Raw genomic sequence first — 19473 nt, forward strand, 5'->3', positions numbered from 1 at the left:
CAAGGATTTGCGACTACGAAGGCCAGTTGAGGAACTTAAGGAAGGAGTCACAAACCGAAACAATGGTGGTGAAGCATTGGTGCGGAGTTGCATAGAGGGGAGCGAAGACTCCGAAAGCAATGGAGAATGGAAGAAACAACATCAGTACAGAGAGATCGAAGGCTGGGCGTCACTCCCTCCGGCAATACCTCCATGGCTAAAGGTGAGAATCGCAAAGAGGAAGGGCTCGCGATGGCGCCATTGGAAGAGGTTACGTTGGCGAGTGAAAGTGCCCTCAACAATATCTCGCTTGACGACCATTCTCAAGACGGCGGCAATGGTGAGAGATGAAAAGATTAGGGCAAAATTCGCATGGCTGTTTAACAACGGAGAAGAAGCGGTCCAGCAAGTGACTTTGTATAGACCGGGGGCTCAAGACAAATGGGTGGTTCAGTTAGCTGTTGCCTTGGGCCAAATGTTGCAACTAGCCCAACTGAAGTGGGCCTCTTTAAGCCCAATTGAAGTAAGAAAACTTCAAGTGATTTACACGGGTTATGGGTTGATTTCTCTTCTTCCCCAAAATCAATACCTATGGCGCTGAGATTCACAAGCATGATGGAGGTGGGAGGAAATCGACCAGTAATGTCTACGTTCAATATGGTTTTGCCGATTGCCGGCGGACTCCGACCTTGGTGGAAGAGGTGCTAGCTTTCCAGTAGAAACTGCCAATGTTTGCAGTGGTTAGCCCTACCAATCATGTTCTTATTTCCCACCCTTCTGCTGCCTACGCTTCCCTTCACAAGTACAGCGAAGCGCTTGTTGGTCTTCATGTATCAAACCCCATTCATGGCAAGGAGGTTAGAGGAAACTCAAACTCTACAACTTCTCGCAGCCGCTAAACAGGAGGATCTCTTCAGTTTGCTCGCTAAATACACCATAGTTGAAGCAAAAGAACACTACGTGGTGAGTGGCAAGGTATGCAAATGTGGACTTGAGTGCATACGTTTAACAACTTTTAAAATTCTGCAATTGTTGAGACGAGGCTGCTACTCCAACGATGACATCAGTGAGGTCTCCTCCGTATGGGAGTATGGCACGCCTGACAGAAAGGAGGCCCTGTATGACCTGCAACTTCTTCGAGTCTATTGCATTCTCACATTTATGTATCGATCGGAAGACCAAGGAGGGAAGGTGCCTAATTGCATTCGCATCTAGATTGAGAGACCAACTGGGGAAGGAAGCTCTGATCATGGCTCTCTATAGCCCTAACACTTCGTCTCATTCTATGGTATCAGGTGATTGAATTTTAAGGCGTTTGTGGCTATCGAGAGCTTTGACAATTTTTGAAAATACTGCTAACAATGAGGCATGTCATAAGTTGCTTTCTGATTCAATGTTAATGGAGACATATAATCTATTACTTGGAAATTTTGTCATTAAATTTGTGGAATTTAGACAATATTGGTGTTGCCACTGAAGCTATGGAATGGAGTGAAGACTTTGCTTGAGGCTTTCCGAGGTAAAATTGAGTTGGGAATGCAAGAGGGTATGGAGACGTTGAAGGGAGCAGTTCACTTGAAGACTGAGCTGTATTCTAGAACATTCCACAACATAATAATGACTGTGCTCGGAAGGAATTATAGTCTTAGCAAGGGTGTGGATGGGTTAATGCTGTAGGAACGAATCAGTGGGTGGTTTAACTGGAGTAATAAATTCCCTATATATTCTAGGTGGGTCGGCCTTGCAGGTACCGAATCCTTGTGTCTATGGTGCCTTTTGTGAGCAAGCAATTCGGCACGATTGTTGTTCATAGGAATAAGAAGCTTGGAGTGCTTATGGGTATTTGGAAAGTCCATATCATTTTTGCAATTATAGCAGGATCTCTAATTGCTCTAGTTTTATTCAAGTATGGTTGGGTTAGTCAAGCTCCTGTTGGAGATGAAAATGAAAATGAGGTTGTGCAACTTCCTGTGGAAGATGGTGTTTCTTCATCATATTTTGCAACAAGTGCAATACTAATTACACTTGTGCTGAAGGAGAAGTATTTGAGAATTCTTGACAAAGGAAAGACATTAGATGCTACAAAGAAGTTGGTAGGGTTCACACCAACAATGGCTACCTTGATTGCTAAAAGTGCAGGTGGGACATATAGTCAAGAAAGGGAGATGGATGCCTTGCCAACTCAACTTGATGACACCTTCAAGTTTCTTCCTGATTTTCCTGTAGAATGTAGCACAGTGAATTTTCATGGAGTTCTACATGTACAAGCTATGGCCTGCGTGACTGAATTTTTTCGGCGTTGATTGCTTTACCCATCAATGGCGCTTGCGGTAGTTGTCTCTACACTAAATTGGGAAATTCTGCATCTGAACCTTGAGGACATGCAAGGTTCTCTTAAGGGGTTGGCATTGTTATGATCCTACTTAAGAATCATGAGAGGGGTTAAGGGTAAGACCCAAGAGAGGGGTTATTTTGTAAGGGCCTGTTTGGTTACATGAATCCAAAGATTTCAAATCTCTAGATTCATAAATCTGAGAATTATACCTGTTTGGTTGTAAAAATCTCTAGATTCACATTTTTACACTAAAAACGTGAATCTGTAGATTTATGGGTAAGGGGTGAAATCCAGAGATTTCAAAAAGCTATACATTTGCACATTCTCAAAAATCACGTTGATCAAATAATTTTTTAAGATGAATCTACAGATTTCATTCCACAACCAAACATTTAATTTTATAAATTATAACTCAATAGATTTGAAATCTATAGATTTGAAATCTCCAGACTCATGTAACCAAACAGGCCCTAAGAGAGTCTATTGGGATGAAGGTATAGGTCTTGTTAGGAGCATTAGGGGTAAAATAGTCCTACGATTAGGAAAGTAGTTCTGTTATAAAGGAAAATACAGTATGGTGAGGAGGATATGAAAAATGATATTCCTATTCTCTTAACACTCTCTCTACATTTCTTCTTCTTCTTCAATCCCCAATCTTCTGAATTCTACTTCCAATCCCTTAAAATTTCCTCTGCTCTAGGTACCCGAAATTGGGTTCACAACATTCAGCCTATAGCTTCAGAAATGACTTCAATAGAAGAGGACGCTTGGCTATCATGCACCATGGATCTGGAAATAGCGAAGATCTGATTCTATAATTGGATCAAGAAGAAACAGAGTTATGCCTTCTTTTCACTAGATCTCCGTTCTTTCTCTTCTCAGCTCATGTTGCGGATTTGCTTGAAGCTGATGCTTAATACTCAGCTGAAACCCTTTGTGAGTAAAGAATGTGCAGCAATTAGGGAGGAGAGAGTGAAGTGTGACTTAGTTCTTGAGCCGCAGAAATTGAGCCGCTTAAACAAACATCTAGATGAAGATTTCCACGATAGAGCAGCAAGATCCTGCATCATGCAGGAGAAAAAGAAGAAGGCGGAAGAACCAAGGGTAGGAGTTGCAGAGCTTCTCTCTTCTCAAACTTTGATGACACATAATCTTTCTAGTCACTTCTGCCTTATATTTTACTTGTCGTTCATCTATTACATAGAAATTTATCTGTGCTCAGACGCGCGCCACGAACCTAAAGAGGAAACGTTGAGTATATTACCATGAGGACAGAGAACGACGATCTGAAGAATTATAGTACCTGTGAGGAAAGTTTTTCACTTGACTATTATATCATTTACTTTTGTTCAAATATTTTATTTTCTACATTAATTTTTTTGTCATTTAATTTTTTATTAATTTTTTCTTGGTACCCTTTATATTTTTCTTCTTATTTAAATATGTAAAATCAAATCAAAACCACAAAAATTTCAAAATATTTATTTTTTTATATGGTAAAAAAATTTCAATCTCTTATATGGTAAAAAGATCTCAGCCTTTTATATGGTAAAAACCACGATCTTAGCAAAAATTCCACTTTTGCAGCTTCTTTAAAATGGAAAACTTAAACAACTCAATCTCTCTTATATGGTAAACACATGAAAGGTGTCTTGGAATGATAAAAGTTTAAGCTGATATTGATAATGTATATATGAGTTGAACTTATATCAGCATATCCGTCCCAATTTCATAGGAGTAAAGTAAAATAAAATTCAACTTCTTTTAAAAAATAATTCATATATGAAATAATTGACGGAGATTGTGGAGTAGATTCCTTATTATAATGGGTAGTGCCGTCAAACATTATAGCGGGAGTCTCCTATATGCAGACAATAAAACTAAAAAGATCTTAAGCTCGGATCTCTATCTCTCCACATCCTTCCACATCTTCCCACCAACTAGGTTATGCAATGGAACTCTTTAAGTGGGGTGAAACGAGTCTCATAATAAGAACACGATTGAATGAGAAATTTCGTCTTCATCTGGGGAGGTAGTGAAAAACCTTAACAGTCACTTTGATCCAAGTCTTGAAACCACTTGAAGGTCATCTTCTCCGCTCACCCCCAAAGGCCAACTGCTACTCGTCGGATCCAGATAATTGCATACAATATATACTTGAACCATGGAAGGATCATCACTTCTATCTGGTACTGCAAAAAGGTACCTCTCTCTCTCTCTCTCTCTCCGTCTCTCAAACGGAGTTACGGATGGAAATCGGTATAGACTTCCATATATAAACTCATGTTCTTGGTTGACTTTATCGCTATAATTAACTGCAGAGTTTGTTCAAAATTGTCTCTGAGATGTGCATCCTTTAAGCAAGAAACTTTAATTTAGGCTTGGGATCGACTGTAGGACCGAGATCCCTTCAGCTTGCTCCCTAGCTAGCAAAGAGCTCTCTAACTAATCAACTGCATGAACAACCTTCCATGAAACTTCTGCAACAGGTGCTATATTTTTGTAGGTCGGAGCTGATTGGTTAGTTATTATTGTGGCAACCAACGATTTATGATGTCTGTGGAAATGATTTGTGTTGGACATGGTGATCAAAATAATAAAAAAAAAATGGCTTTGTTTCTTATTTATAATTTAAACGTATAGTTGGTGCATTTAATTGATTAAAATATGATAGGCTGGAGGGTAAGGTGGCACTGATCACCGGTGGAGCCGGCGGAATCGGAAAGTGCACCGCCGAAGTATTCTGCAGGCACGGCGCCAAAGTGATGATCGCAGATATCGACGACGAGCTGGCCCACTCCGTTTGCCAAGAAATTGGTCCCACATCGGCTTCCTTGGTCCACTGCGACGTTACCAACGAAGCTGACGTCCAGAATGCCGTGGACGCTACGATCTCCAAGTATGGCGCGCTCGATATCATGTTCAACAACGCAGGCATCATGAACACACCAAAACCCACCATCGTCGACGACGACAAGGACGATTTGAGAGGATTTTCGGTGTCAACGTCACGGGAGTGTTCTTGGGCACGAAGCATGCTACACGTGTTATGATCCCCCGCAGTGGAGGCAGCCAAGGTTTAAAGTATTGGTATCGAGTATCGTATCGGTCAGGTGATTTTAAGAGACGTATCGTCCTGTATCGTGTATTGTATCGCTCTGGCTAATGCATTTTAGTGTAATTCAATGAGAGACGTGTTGGTGCTATTTCTGCCGATCGCCTTGAACTGAAGTTTCTCGCACCGAACTCCTCAGATCTGATTCGATCTGGTTTGCTCTTCGATCAATCAACCTCTCACTCCTGAAAGAAACTGAATTACAGTAAGAAACGGAGCCGATCCTCTTGATCGGCGTCTCGTCTCCGACGGTCTAGTCAGTATAGTGTCGATGGTGTTTTCAGAGCTCTACGGAGCTTCTAAAATGCTAGTCATGGAGTTCAATCAGAATGAGCTTAGAGTTCTGGCTGATTTCAGAGACTTACCTTCTTACGGATCTTCCCTCGCTTTTATACTGGCTTTCCCGCTTATAATACTCTTTCAATCATGGCCATCAGATCATTGCTCCTCTTTGAACGTCTTCGATCATCTTACCTTTATCTCTCAATTGAACCCGGCTGAGGTTGGTTTGACCGGTATGAACCGGCAATGGATATATTAGTTACAACATAAGCCCCCAAGCCTGCTGATCAGGTCGAACTTGTATGAGACTCTGGTCAGGAGGTTTTATCCTTTTCATCAAAATCACACAGTATTCCTTGTCCAGCTATTACGCCTTTTCCCCAGGTAATCCTCGATTTCTTCAAAACCTTGATGACGAGTTATCGTATCATATCATCATTATCTTGAAAATATGCTTATAATCATATCTCTCATGAAATCATGTCCTTTGTATTGGTTGAAATTATATTACTGTACTCAGCCCCCAAATTATCTTAAAACCGGCTGAAATCACTGTCTTGTCAGATCTTTTCTGAATTTTCAAATATAACTTTTTAACTTCCTTAACGTTACCGCCGCCTAATCACTGACTTCGTCTTTTTCCCATGCATTGCCATCATATTGTTCCCTTGCCCTTTCACACATCATCTTCATTCTTTTCAACTGCTGTTTTTCATGCGTTAGCCGATTAATCCCACGCGTCGGTTACGAAAGGTAATGACCATTGATTTTGGACCATCGTGTATTTCCCCCTCCTTTCAAGAAATCCTCTCTCATTCTTTATATATATCTGTCAACTGTCACCTTTTCCTTTCCGTACTCTGTTCTTCTTCGCGAACACCAACATACCTATCTGCTAACTCCTTTATTACTCCTTTTCAGATTTTACCTTTTCAATTTCCTTCTTCTTCCTTTCTTATCTCCGCCATGGATCCTGCTTCCAATCCTTCAATACCCAGTATCTCTTCCCAACCTGATATACCTCCAAACAGAGAGCAAATGAAAAATGTGTCTGGTGCTTCTTCCTCTTCTCAACATAATCCTTCGATCGGAAACCGGTCCCGTATGCTCATGACGAAGCCATCCTTCCTTATACTCCTGTCAACATGTCCAGAGAAAAAATGGACCCAAAGCATGCCGGTCCTGAATGGTATCCCACTAAAATAAAGAAATCCCACCTGGATTCTTATTTGGAAAGTTACCATTTTCCTTCTGATGCTAGAGTATGGGTTCCCGACTCCTCCGATCGTCCTTACTCAGTTGATCCTGGTGTTATCACCATCTACCTTGATCACCTTGATTCAGGTTCTAGAATCCCGCTGATTCCCGTAGTTCAATCTTTATTGGACTATTATCATGTCTATCCTTCTCAGCTTACTCCAAATAGTTGGAGGCTGGTTTACTGTTTTTTTGCGTTTATTCTCCAGATGAATCGTGTCCCGTCTGTTGATCTCTTCAGAAATTATTATACCTTGAAAGTATCCCACGAACACAGATATCTTCATTTTGCCAGAAGAACCTACATTTTGGGTGAACTGGGAAGAGAATCCAAAATTTTCATTGATTCTTCCATTCCCCATGACAATAAGCAATGGCGGGAAAAATACTTCTTCTGTGCTATTCCAAATCCAAACTTCCGGTCTCGATGGTGTCTTCATTCCTTGGAATCCTTATCTCCTCTAAAAGTACGTCCTGTGCTTACTGAATATGACCGAATAACCTGGAGTATGATTCCGACTGGAACTCCCATAGATGCGGCCAAGTTGAAGACAGATGCAGGTCTCATTAGTCACGGCCTTTTTCCAGGTAAAGATAATAACTGTTGTATACCTTTCTATCTTTTTGTAATCCTTACTCATTATCATATATTTTTGCCATCAGAAGTAATTGCTCGTCCCATCCTTAATGTTGCTGACCTACGGAGAAGTGTTTCAAAGGAAAAGAAGTCTGATTCTAGGGTTATTAAACCCTCCAAGAAAAAGAAAACACACTGCCCGTCATCCTTCGAAGAGAAAAACCGCTAAGAGAGATTCCCCTGATCAAGAGAAAACTACCCCGGCTCCAGAAAGTGCCATCAGAGAAGATGCTGATGTGCAAATTGTGAAAACAGGTTGCAAGTGAAATCCCTGGTCCCAAGATGAGGACCTCCGGAACCTCCAATACACCGAGATGTAGACTTAGGTCTACAGTCCGATCTCGACCCGAGGGGCCCGTCTGGCTCAAAGAAGAAGAAGAAAAGAAGAGAAGAAATTCATACTGCCCCCATAAAAGTTCCTACTGTTGAAGATAATCCATGTGAAGAAATTCCTCATGATACTTCCGTCTTCCCAGAAAAAATGGTTGAGGACGAAGGTCAAGGTAAGGATTTATTTGACTATTCTTCTGACCACGAAGAAAATTGCTGAAGACATACTAACACATGCAGGTGGTATTATTGAAGAAATAGCCGATCAATTATGTGATGAAAATGTTGATGTTCCTGTCTCTCCCTTGGATGTTGTTGCCGAGGATCGTGTGAATGAATCCGTTTCCGTTTTACCTTTATCCATCCCTGTGTTGGATGTTGCTGTCCCAGATACTGATGTTCTTGCTCCTCCAGATATTAATGTTCCCCCTCCTGAGAAAAGTGATGAAGATGTTCCTCCCTTGGAGGACAATAACCAAAATGTTTCCCATGGAATTCATGAAGTAGTTCTCCCAGAGAATAATCCTGTCCCTCCTGAAGCCCTCGTGGTAATTGACCCTCATGTCGGTCATGAAGACCAAGAAAATATCATCATGCAGACTGGTTCAAATGATGCTGCAGTGAATGTTAATCCTGAGAATATTCTTGAGATAGCTGATCTCCAACCAGCCCCTGATCAGGTTGATGATACCATGAGCAATGCTGATTTCGGGAATCCTTTCCACCCCGAGTGGTTTTTAAAAGAAAATCACACGACCCGGCCCGTAATTGGGAGGCTGCCAGAGAATGGGGTACAAAAGGCAGAATCCCTCGTGACAAGAAGAATACTGCACGGATGTCTGATTTTGATCTTTATTCTCATGGGTGGGGGTAAGAATTAGGCCTCTTTTTTTTATTTATTTAGAACTAATTTACTTTTGATCTGATTATTTATATTGTCTTTAATATATACGTATATATTGATTGATAAACAGATGTTTTGGAGCTGCCTTCAATGCATTTTCTGAAGTGTTGGAGAGAGAAAAAACTTTGTCTCAGGAAAATGATGAACTGATCAAGAAGAACTTCGAATTGGTTAATGAGGTACAGGATCTTCGAAGAAAATTGGGACTTCTTGGAGAGAGAAAATTAACAAAGTGAGTGAGTTCGGAGAAATAGATTTTGATGAATGATCTTGATAGTTTGCATAATGATTATGAAATTTGCTCGACCATTGTCTTTGAATTGCAGAAAGAAGTTTCTATGTTGAGAGAAGCCGTTTTGAATCATAGGAATGAGCTTTTTCAACTTAAAATGTTAAAGGATGATGCCCTTGATAGGGCCAAAATTGCCACAGGTGAAAGAGAAGATTTTAAAGGAAAGGCGACCGAGCTTTGGTCCGGTCACAAAGTATTGAGAAGGAAAAGAATGAACTCCGGGAGAAGTTTGATGAGATTAAGAAGCTAAATACTGCTTTAGAGTTGGCACAAGAATATCATGTGAAAGCTTTCAGTTCAATTCTGCTGGAGAAGTCTGCTTTGGAAGATAAGAGTAATGGTTTGGAGTTAAGGCTCGATGAGATAACAGCAGAAAAGAATAATCTCAATGCTTCCTTTAATTTGGTTTCTAAGGAGAAAGAAAACCTTCATGCACTCCTGGATGAAACTTTAAAATTCAAAACTTTGCTGCATGAAGACTTAGAGGCAGAGAGGAAACAGTTTGAAATTGAAAAGAGAAGAATACAAAATGAGAGCCAGATAGTTTTAAATTCGGTTACCTCCTCTATGAAGGAAGTTGGAGATAATCCGACTTTCCTAGGGTTTTGCAAAAATATGGTAAAGGACTGCTCTGACCAAATTTTTTCAGAGATCCTTAAGACTCATTCTGGTTTAGATTTCAAGTTGTTATCTCCAGAGTTTCTCCCTTCTAGAACCTTTTTTGATCTTAGGAATTTGAAGCATCCCAATTCTGATTGTTCATCAGAAGATGATTCTGATAATGATATGAGTGACTCCTCCAGCTCTGGCCCAGATCATTCTGCCAGTGGTTTAGATGATAATGATGATGATAACTTTTTTTTTTTTGGTAGGAATGATGATGATAACTTACCTGCTCAAGGAGATGAAGATATTGCTGCTAATGATGCTGTTGATGTTGATCCGTCTGATAATGCTACAGATGTTGATCCATCTACAAAATCACACATATGAAGAAAACACTCTTTTTGCTTTATGAACTTACCTTTTTCTTTCTTGCCTACCTCTTTTGCATATGAGGTTTTTTTTTTTTTTTTTTTTTTTTTTTTTTTTTAACTTGTTCAACTTTTATGTGAATGAAATTTTCTTCCCTCCTTCTATTGTGATTATTTTTATATTATATATACTGCTGAAATACCTCTGATGAAAAAGTATTTAAAAGGATTTTTAATACCTGATCAGATAGCTTGAGATGTTGATTTAATACCTGATCTAACTTTTGAACTTCAATTAATAGACTTCAGTGTAACCTGATCCTTGAGTTATTTTACTGATTAATTCCGTCGTACTCGATCCAAATGCTGCCTTAGAAAGATGGCTACTGGAGCCTGACTTCGGAAAGTTGGGATCATCCTTGCAAAAGGAATGATCCGTGATCAGCTTCGGAAAGCATGACCAGGCCTCGGAAGGCTGGCTACTTGAGCCTGACTTCGGAAAGTCAGGATCATTCCTCGGAAGGAACAATCCGGGATCACCCTTGTGAAAGGAATGATCCGTGATTAGCTTAGCGTGACCTGGCTACCTGAGCCTGACTTATGTAAAGTCGGGATCACCCTCGGTACGGAATGATCCGTGATCAGCTTCGGAAAGCATGACCAGCCTCGGAAGGCTGGCTACTTGAGCCTAACTCACGAAGAGTCGGGATCATCCTCGGTACGGAATGATCCGTGATCAGCTTCGGAAAGCATGACCAGGCCTCGGAAGGCTGGCTACTTGAGCCTAACTCACGAAGAGTCGGGATCACCCTCGGTACGGAATGATCCGGATCAGCTAGCATAATCACGCCTCGGAAGGCTGGCTACTTGAGCCTAACTCATGAAGAGTCGGGATCACCCTCGGTACGGAATGATCCGTGATCAGCTTCGGAAAGCATGACCTGGCCTCGGAAGGCTGACCACTTGGGTCTGACTTCGGAAAGTCGGGATCATCCTCAAAAAGAATGATCCTGGATCAGCATTGATATGGCTTGATCAGAAGAAACTGGTTCGCATAGATGCCTCTTGGTTTAATAACGAGAAAGAAACTTTGGATGACCACGTTTAATAAAATGCATTCTCCAAGAATACCAGAAAATTCTTTCTCTCGATAATATTTCTTAAGGTGAACTACATTCCACGGTCGTTTCAAACAACTTCCATGAGAGTCCTTCAGCCAAGTATGTGTTTTTGCTCACGAGTTTTGTTACCACATATGGTCCTCCCGGTTGCGAAAAGCTTTCCACATTTCCTTGGATCTGATGCTGATTTTTTCCTCAAAACCAAATCTCCTACTCTGAAAGATTTATGTTTGATTCGAGCATTATAATACGCTGCTGTTCTCCTTTGATATTCCATATTACGGTATAAGGCCTTTTCTCTGACTTCATCTAAAAATTCGAGGTTTGCCCGTAGTCCCTCTTCATTAGTTATTGGATCAAATCCTTCATATCTATTTGATCCCACCATAACTTCCACTGGAACCAATGCTTCTGATTCATACGCCAGTCTGAAAGGTGTTTCACCTGTTGGGGTCCTGACCGTAGTCCTATATGCCCATAATACATGAGGTAGTTCATCAATCCACAAACTATGCGCTTCATCCAGTCTCTTTTTTATCCCACAAAAAGTGTTCTGTTTGTTACCTCAATTTGGCCATTGCATTGAGGATATGCTACGGATGAGTGTTTGCACTCAATATGATAATCTGCACAGAATTCCTTGAATCTCTCATTGTCAAATTGTGGTCCGTGATTAGTCAGTAGAATCTTTGGTAGGCCATATCTGAATATGACATGATTTCTGAAGAACTTTTCAATTTGACTCGTGGTAGTTGTTGCTAAGGCTTCTGCTTCTACCCATTTCAGTAAAATAATCGATTGCAGCCACTACAAACTTTTTCCCTCCAGCTGCAATAGGAAAAGGTCCCAACAAATCCATACCCCACATAGCAAATGGGAGAGGATTAAGAATTGATGTTAGCTGCTCTGTTTGGCTGGCTCTCTGAATTGGTGCATGAATCTGGCATTGATGACACCTTCTTACATACTCAATTGCCTCAGATTGCATTCGTGGCCAATAAAATCCTTGTCTTAAAATTTTATACGCCAAAGCTTTCCCACCTAAGTGGTTTCCACAAATTCCTTCATGAACTTCAGATAAGGCATAAAGAGCATCAGAGGGTCCCAAACATTTCAACAGTGGCCCAGAAACTGTTCTTTTATATAATAACTCATTTTTTAGAATAAACCTGGCAGCCCTTCTTTTCCACGGTTACGGCCTTTTCCCTATCTTCAGGAAGAATACTGTCCTTCGGATACTGTATAATAGGATCCATCCAAGATATCTCTGCATCAATTTCCATTATCTCTGGCTCTGAATATGCCGGAATATCTAGCTCCTCATAATATACAGTTTGTGGAATAGAAACAGACTTTGCGGATGCCAATTTTGCGAGAGAATCTGCTTCATTGTTTTGATTTCGAGATATCCTTGTGACTGAGAATTGTGCGAACCACTCCTTACATTGTGATACCTTTTTAAGATAGCTGACCATTCGATCATCTTTCGCACCATACGCTCCCGTGACTTGACTGACTACCAGCTCTGAATCACTTTTTATTTCGATGCTTTGAACATAGAGAGATCTGGCTAGTTGTAATCCTGCAATAAGAGCTTCATATTCTGCCTCATTGTTTGAAGCATGAAAATTAAACCGAAGTGCATTTTGAATTACAAATCCGAACGGACTTTGTAAAATCACTCCCGCTCCTGATCCCTGCGAATGACTTGACCCATCTACATGTAAGGTCCACACAGAAGATACCTTACTAGAATCTTTTTCCTCCTCTGGTGATGAAATACTTTTAGCAATAAAATCGGCCAAAACTTGTGCCTTTATTGCAGTTCTAGGTTTATAATCTATATCATGTTCTGTTAACTCTACTGCCCATGATACCATTCTCCCCGCGGATCAGGTTTATGCAGTATTTTCTTTAAAGGCCAGTTAGTAAGAACAATAATTGGATGAGCCTGAAAATAGGGCCGGAGCTTCCTGGCTGCTACTATTAAGGCGAAAGCCTGTTTCTCAAATTCAAGATATCTAGATTCTGCATCTAACAATGTATGGCTTACAAAGTAGATAGGATTTTGAACAGTACCTTCCTCCCGGATTAACACCGCGCTTACCGCCGCCTTTGAAGAAGATAGATATATCTGCAAGCTTTCTCCGGGCTTTGGTCGAGATAAAAGCGGTGGATCGGTCAACCTCCTCTTCAGCTCCTCAAATGAATTCTGATAGTCCTCTGACCATTTGAATTCGTTGAGTGCATTTAGATTCTTCAAAGCCTTGAAGAATGGTGCACACTTATCTCCTGATCTGGATATAAATCTACTTAATGCTGCAACTCTTCCTGTTAAGCTTTGAATTTCTTTCATCTTCTTGGGAGCCGTCATATTTAAGATAGCCCCGATTTTTTCTGGATTTGCTTCCATGCCCCTCTGTGTGACCATGAAACCTAGGAATTTACCAGATGAAACTCCAAATGCACACTTCTCAGGATTGAGTCTCACTCCATTTCTCCTCAATACATCAAAGCACTCTCTCAGATCGACGAGATGATCAGATTTAAATTGACTTTTTACAAGAAGATCATCTACATAAACCTCCATATTTCTTCCAATCTGATCAGCGAACAGCTTGTTCATTGCCCTTTGGTATGTTGCACCAGCATTTTTTAACCCAAAAGGCATAACTTTATAACAATAGCTTTCCCGATTGGTCATGAATGCCGTGTGAGGTTGATCTTCTTTCTTCATAAGAATTTGATTATAACCTGAATAAGCATCCATAAAACTCAACATCTGCTGACCTGATGTGGCATCGATTAGCTGATCAATTCGCGGCAAAGGATAGCAATCCTTGGGACATGCCTTGTTCAAATCAGTGTAATCTACACACATTCGCCATTTTCCATTATGCTTTTTCACCATTACCACATTTGCTAACCACCTTGGACACTCGATTTGCTCAATGAACTCAGATTTCTTAAGTTTGTCCACTTCAACCTTAATTGCATCATGCTTTTCTGATGAGAAATTCCTTCGTCTCTATTTCACTGGTTTGATAGATTTATCTATCCATAAACAATGCTCTGCTACCTCTCTGCTTAAACCTGGCATGTCTTGTGCTGACCAGGCGAAGACATCTGCGTTTTGCTGAAGAAATTCTTTCAATTGCTCCTTGTCCTGATTGTTACGATCAGCTCCTATCATGGTCCCTTTTTCGGATTCTCCAAACCAAAACAAATTTTTTCTAGCTTTTCTCTTGGTTCACCTCTTTGAATTTTTTCCTCATCCCTATTATCGTAGAACTTCAACAAGTAAAGGCAAGTGCCTTACCTTGTGCTTTCGAATCCTTCAAAAAAGTTGTATAGCTTTGCCTTGAAGTTTTCTCGATCTGATTTGCATTCTCCAATGCCACCTTACGTTGGGAATTTGACCTTCAAATGTCTTGTCGAAATTATTGCACCAATAGTATTCAACGTTGGTCTCCCAAGAATTATATTGTATGCGTTGATAGACTTTTTATTAACAAAAATTTGGTAACCGTAGTTACCGTTTGTGGATGTGTTCCAAGTGTTATCGTTAGTTCCACGGTCCCCTCTACCGAAGTAGACTCTCCGGAAAATCCAAATAGTCTTGTGCTTGCAAGGTTTTATCTTGACCGTATCCAACTTCAATCGTTGAAAAGCTTCGTAAGACATGATGTCTCTGAGATGATCCTGTGTCTACGAGAACTCTATGAATATCTCTGTTTACCACCTCGATGACTACCACAACGGCGTCATCGTGTGGTTCTTGAATTCCTTCCATTTCTTCCTCCGTGAAGACTATTTCCTTCATCATTTTGATTCTTCTAGGAATAACATGAGATTCGACAGTATTCACATACCTGGCATGAGCCTTAGATTTTGAAATTGAATTTAAGTCCAAACTTCCCACGATGGTCATGACGGGGGACTGCTTCTATTGAATCTGCCGATTTTCCTGCTGTTTAGTATTTTCCTCTGGAGAGTTATACTGAAAATCTCCCTTGGCTTGTTCTTCTCTAGCTGGTGTTCGATTGTTCCACCTTCTCGGCTGATCAGCAACATTTCTTCTGTTTCCCCCATTTCTCTTTTGAACATACTGATCCAATCTTCCTTGGTTTATCAGTCGTTCAATTTCATTTTTCAGAATTCTGCAGTCATCAGTATCATGACCATGATCTTTGTGATATCTACAGAACCTATTCGGATTCCTTTCATCCGCCTTTGCTATCATAGGTAGTGGCCATTTCATAAATCCCTGATGCTGAATTTGCATCAGAATTTCCGATCTTCTTGCGTTGAGAGGAGTATAGTTTTCTTGGAATGGTTTGGGAATGTCCCTTCTGTATTGACGATCGGGAATATTTCTTGAAAAGCTTCTGTTGTTCCTTCGTTCTCTCCGATCTCTCGATCAGATTTCACAACTCCATCATCTTTCCTTTTAACTCCATTGCTATCGGTTTCTTTTCTTGCTTGGAGAATGTCTTTCATATTTGCATAGCGATTACAATGAGTCGTCAATTCTGCTATGTTCGTTGGCTTGTTCATGATCGGGAATTCCAGGAAGATGCTCATCTGTTAGGCCTCTGAACATAGCGTCATATGCCACCGCCTCATTCAAATTTTTAATTTGAATTGACTCCTGATTGAATCTCTTCATATAATTTCGAACTGATTCTCCCGATTTTTGGCGGATTGCAGCTAAGTTATCAACGCTTTCTTGCTTTTCATGCTACTTTGGAATCTTGACAAGAATACTTTCGTCAAATCCTTAAAATCCTTAATGGAATCTCGGCAATAAGTCAAGAACCAGGTCGTTGCAGATCCTTTCGGGGAAGATGGAAATGAGCGACACTTTAAAATATCGAGTTACCTGCTAGCATCATAACAGAGTTGAACTGAGCCAGATGTTCCATTGGATCTGTACTTCCATCGTACATCGTGAATGTCGGAAGTTTAAAATTGCGCGGCAGTGGTGCTGACATAATATCTTTAGCAAATGGATTCTGGTTCATTATTTCCTCAGCATTTTCTCCGCCATCTTTATTCACCAGTCGTTGGGTCTGATCATCGAGGACGCGAAATCTTTTACTGATTTCCGATCCATAAACTTCACATCTGCAATCTCCTGATTTTCCTGTTTCTCTCTTATCTCTCCAATTCCCAACGCTCCTGCTTTTTTTGCTCCAGATATGACTCAATTGATCATCTCTGGACGATTCTCGATCTTCAGTCTCTAGTGGAATATAGTTTGGATCCGCACTTTCTCCTGATCCTTCCTTCAGAAATGATCTCCTTCGGCTTCCTCCTGACTTTTGAAACTGAGAGTTTGGGACAGAGGTCGCTTTTTCTCGGGAAAGAGTTCGAGATCTTCCAACTGACAAGACCGGAACTCTTTCCTCAGGATGTACTCCGATCTGCTTGATGAAAGTTCTCATCAGATTTTGTGTCTCTAGTATTTGATGCTGCATGCTCTCAAACCGCTCAGCGATCAGATTTGGATCTAACTCTGGAAGAGATGTCGCTAATGTATCTGCTAATTGTTTCTCTTGCCTTTCAAACTAATCAGTTGGACGAGGTGGAGAATGATCTTCCAGCATTCTCTGCCTCTGTCGAGTTTACATCACTGGAATTTGCGGCATCGGAACCACTTCTCTCGTTCTTCTTTTTGGATTTACTCTCCTTGGCTCCCTCTGGCTTGTTTCCGCCATTTCTATCGGTAATTCCTCCTCTCGCTCAGGTGATTGAGCCATAGCTTCTGTTCTGACTTGTTTCCCACAGACGGCGCCAAATGTTGGTGCTATTTCTGCCGATCGCCTTGAACCGAAGTTTCTCGCACCGAACTCCTCAGATCTGATTCGATCTGGTTTGCTCTTCGATCAATCAACCTCTCACTCCTGAAAGAAACTGAATTACAGTAAGAAACGGAGCCGATCCTCTTGATCGGCGTCTCGTCTCCGACGGTCTAGTCAGTATAGTGTCGATGGTGTTTTCAGAGCTCTACGGAGCTTCTAAAATGCTAGTCATGGAGTTCAATCAGAATGAGCTTAGAGTTCTGGCTGATTTCAGAGACTTACCTTCTTACGGATCTTCCCTCGCTTTTATACTGGCTTTCCCGCTTATAATACTCTTTCAATCATGGCCATCAGATCATTGCTCCTCTTTGGACGTCTTCGATCATCTTACCTTTATCTCTCAATTGAACCCGGCTGAGGTTGGTTTGACCAGTATGAACCGGCAATGGATATATTAGTTACAACAAGACGTATCGAGATGTATCGTATCGGTTGGGTCAAATATGGATACGTATCGGCTAGTATCGTATGGTATCGTGGAATACTTTAAACCTTGGAGGCAGCATCATCAACACTGTTAGTACCTGCTCAATCAGGGGCGGTCTTGCACCGCACGCGTACACGGCTTCAAAGCATGCAGTAGTGGGGCTGACCATCAACACGGCAGTGGATCTGGGGCGGTTCGGAATTCGGGTAAACTCCGTATCTCCATACGTGGTGCCAACGCCCATGTCGAGGAGACTCTATAAAGAGGCTGGGTTGGCGGGAGCCGGAGAGGTATATTCTAACCTGAAAGGAGTAGAACTGAAGCCTGAAGACGTGGCTGACGCGGCCCTCTATCTGGCCAGCGACAACTCCAAGTATGTGAGCGGCCATAATCTTGTCTTGGATGGTGGCTTCTCTGTCGCAAATTCTGCCTTATCCATTTACGATCACCAAGGAATGAATCACTATATATGCTAGCTCTCAAAATAAGAACTACCAGCTTATTCATGTAGTTCATTTCAAGGGAAGTAAATGTGGTCTGCAAACTGGTAAAATAACACCACCACCTAGGTACGTTTGTGTGTATATGAGGTGAGTTGGGGGTGTGTATGTGTGTGTGTTTTTTTTAATTCCCCCCCTTCAATAAGAAGGTTATCCTCAATAGTCAATATGAAGGAAATCCTACTTAATGGTCCAACAATAGTCCTACTTAACCCTATAATGTTCTATTAAATAATGCACTTCCTATTACTTGATTTGTTAGGATTAGAGCAATCAATTACACATCATGGAAGAGAAAATAAGGAAGAAAGAGACATTTGTATCCTTTGTTTTTATTTAAATAACTTTATATTAGTTTTCTTATAATTTTTCTTTTTCCACACAAATTGTGGTTACTCTTTCTATTATTTTTATTTTTTATTAAATTTGCAAGATCAAATAGAAAGAGAAAATATTTTTAGTACAAACTCTTTATTTTCTTGCCTAATTAATGAATCTCTCTATTATTTACACCCTTTATTTTATTGTCATAATTAACCCAATAAATCTATTTATCAATCAATTCTTAATAAAGAAAATTTAATCTAAACTATAGATTCTACAGAAAAAAAAATAAAAATCCAATATTGTTTTCTACCATTAAAGAATAAATAGAATATTGTCAATTGAGTTTCAATTTATAATTCTTTTTCCTCAAACTTTCACATTTCGCTCTTTGTCTCTGTAAGATTTTTTTCTCACTCCCTTCCTCACACATGGCCACATGTGCATTTGCATGTGTGAATTTACTAGTATATATATATATATATATATCATATCATACTACTATAATAAAAGCATGTACTCTACCTTTTTCGCAAATCTTTTTCTGTCCTTTTCTGTCCATAGAATTTTTCTAAATACCAATAATGTTGTACTATTTGTTATTTTTTTAGTTATTTCTGTAAGGATAATTTGGACATTGTAGTCATGAATTATTATGAATTTATCCTTAATTTTAATCCCGATTTCTCTCTTGACCTCTTTCAATCTCTCTCAAAGTCTGTCGCTCTATCCCTCTGCCTCTCGAACTCTATCTGAATCTTTCTCTAAATCACAACTATCTCTCACGACCTCTCTCAATCTCAGTCTCTCGCTCTCTATATCCCTCTCCCTCTCGAACTCGCTCTCTCGATCTCTCTGAATCTATGTATTTGTTTTCTCATTGCAGAAATATACCTATATCCCTCGATCTATCTGAATTTATGTATTTGTTCACTCATTGCAGAGAAGCCGAACGATGGTGAGAAGAAGGACGATGGGGGGAAGAAGGAAGATGGATCGATAATGGTTTCTGATTTCTGATAGTGACGGTTCTTCGTCATGCATTGTGAAGGATATACAAGAAAATAAAGCAGGTTGTCAAGTGTTTTTCAGCGATCTCTTTTCAGGCAGTGTTTAATGACGATGACAAGGG

The 19473-nt window shown here is 40.4% G+C and overlaps 1 pseudogene; it reads left to right on the forward strand.

Moving 5' to 3' along the window:
• Positions 1 to 4478: 4478 nt before the first annotated feature.
• On the forward strand, positions 4479 to 17993 carry LOC149028916 (secoisolariciresinol dehydrogenase pseudogene; annotated as a pseudogene).
• Positions 17994 to 19473: the final 1480 nt, after the last annotated feature.

Source organism: Hakea prostrata, chromosome 1 (assembly GCF_041222555.1).
Source record: "Hakea prostrata isolate BN-2017 chromosome 1, UWA_Hpros_2, whole genome shotgun sequence".
Lineage (NCBI taxonomy): Eukaryota > Viridiplantae > Streptophyta > Magnoliopsida > Proteales > Proteaceae > Hakea > Hakea prostrata.